The following is a 2,545-nucleotide window of genomic DNA, read 5'->3' as shown; positions in this document are numbered from 1 at the left end:
CTGGGATGTCACCTGAGAGCCAGGGAATCCTGCTCCTTATTTGGTGTAATTTGGCCGCTCTCAGGCAGAGTGGATGTATTTTTCTCCCATTTCTGGGATTTCACCTGAGAGCCAGGGAATCCTGCCCCTTTTTTGGTGTAATTTGGCCGCTCTCAGGCAGAGTGGATGTATTTTTGTCCCATTTCTGCGATTTCACCTGAGAGCCAGGGATTACTGCACCTTATTTGGTGTAATTTGGCAGCTGTCAGGCAGAGTGGATGTATTTTTGTCCCATTTCTGGGATTTCACCTGAGAGCCAGGGAATCCTTCACCTTATTTGGTGTAATTTGGCCGCTCTCAGGCAGAGTGGATGTATTTTAGTCCCATTTCTGGGATTTCACCTTAGAGCCAAGGAATCCTGCACATTATTTGGTGTAATTTGGCCGCTCTCAGGCAGAGTGGATGTATTTTAGTCCCATTTCTGGGATTTCACCCGAGAGCCAGGGAATCCTGCACCTTATTTGGTGTAATTTGGCCGCTCTCAGGAAGAGTGGATGTATTTTATTACCATTTATGGGACTTCAGACTGAGAGCCAGGGAATCCTTCACCTTATTTGGTGTAATTTGGCGGCTCTCAGGCAGAGTGGATGTATTTTAGTCCCATTTCTGGGATTTCACCTGAGAGCCTGGGAATCCTGCCCCTTATTTGGTGTAATTTGGCCGCTCTCAGGCAGAGTGGATGTATTTTAGTCCATTTCTGGGACTTCACCTGATAGCCAGGGAATCCTGCACATTATTTGGCATAATTTGGCCGCTCTCAGGCAGAGTGGATGTATTTTATTCCATTTCTGGGATTTCACCTGAGAGCCAAAGAATCCTGCCCCTTATTTGGTGTAATTTGGCCGCTCTCAGGCAGAGTGGATGTATTTTAGTCCATTTCTGGGACTTCACCTGATAGCCAGGGAATCCTGCCCCTTATTTGGTGTAATTTGGCCTCTCTCAGGCACAGTAGATGTATTTTAGTCCCATTTCTGGGATGTCACCTGAAAGCCATGGAATCCTGCACCTTATTTGGTGTAACTTTGGCCGCTCTCAGGAAGAGTGGATGTATTTTAGTTCCATTTATGGGACTTCAGACTGAGAGCCAGGGAATCCTTCACCTTATTTGGTGTAATTTGGCGGCTCTCAGGCAGAGTGGATGTATTTTAGTCCCATTTCTGGGATTTCACCTGAGAGCCAGGGAATCCTGCACCTTATTTGGTGTAATTTGGCCGCTCTCAGGAAGAGTGGATGTATTTTAGTTCCATTTATGGGACTTCAGACTGAGAGCCAGGGAATCCTTCACCTTATTTGGTGTAATTTGGCGGCTCTCAGGCAGAGTGGATGTATTTTAGTCCCATTTCTGGGATTTCACCTGAGAGCCTGGGAATCCTGCCCCTTATTTGGTGTAATTTGGCCGCTCTCAGGCAGAGTGGATGTATTTTAGTCCATTTCTGGGACTTCACCTGATAGCCAGGGAATCCTGCACAATATTTGGCATAATTTGGCCGCTCTCAGGCATAGTGGATGTATTTTATTCCATTTCTGGGATTTCACCTGAGAGCCAAAGAATCCTGCCCCTTATTTGGTGTAATTTGGCCGCTCTCAGGCAGAGTGGATGTATTTTAGTCCATTTCTGGGACTTCACCTGATAGCCAGGGAATCCTGCCCCTTATTTGGTGTAATTTGGCCTCTCTCAGGCACAGAAGATGTATTTTAGTCCCATTTCTGGGATGTCACCTGAAAGCCATGGAATCCTGCACCTTATTTGGTGTAACTTTGCCGCTCTCGGGCAGAGTAGATGTGTTTTAGTCCCATTTCTGGGATTTCACCTGAAAGCCAGGGAATCCTGCACCTTATTTGGTGTAATTCGGCTGCTCTCAGGCAGAGTGGATGTATTTTAGTCCCATTTCTGTGATTTCACCTGAGAGCCAGGGAATCCTGCACCTTATTTGGTGAAATTTGGACACTCTCAGGCAGAGTAGATGTATTTTAGTCCCATTTCTGGGATGTCACCTGAGTGCCAGGGAATCCTGCCCTTTATTTGGTGTAATTTGGCAGCTCTCAGGCAGAGTGGATGTATTTTAGTCCCATTTCTGGGACTTCAGCCTGAGAGCCAGGGAATCCTGCCCCTTATTTGGTGTAATTTGGCCGCTCTCAGGCAGAGTGGATGTATTTTATTCCATTTCTGGGATTTCACCTGAGAGCCAGAGAATCCTGCACCTTATTTGGTGTAATTTGGCCGCTCTCAGGCAGAGTGGATGTATTTTATTCCATTTCTGGGATTTCACCTGAAAGCCAGGGAATCCTGCACCTTATTTGGTGTAATTCGGCTGCTCTCAGGCAGAGTGGATGTATTTTAGTCCCATTTCTAGGATTTCATCTGAGAGCCAGGGAATCCTGCTCCTTATTTGATGTAATTTGGCCGCTCCCAGGCATAGTGTTGTTATTTTGGTCCCAGTTCGGGGATGTCACCTGAGAGCCAGGGAATCCTGCCCCTTATTTGGTGTAATTTGGCCGCTCTCAG

The sequence above is a fragment of the Phyllobates terribilis genome, unplaced genomic scaffold (genome assembly GCF_046119375.1).
Source record: "Phyllobates terribilis strain yellow unplaced genomic scaffold, ASM4611937v1 Scaffold_351__1_contigs__length_1975267, whole genome shotgun sequence".
Classification (NCBI taxonomy): domain Eukaryota; kingdom Metazoa; phylum Chordata; class Amphibia; order Anura; family Dendrobatidae; genus Phyllobates; species Phyllobates terribilis.
This window is presented reverse-complemented; position numbering follows the sequence as displayed.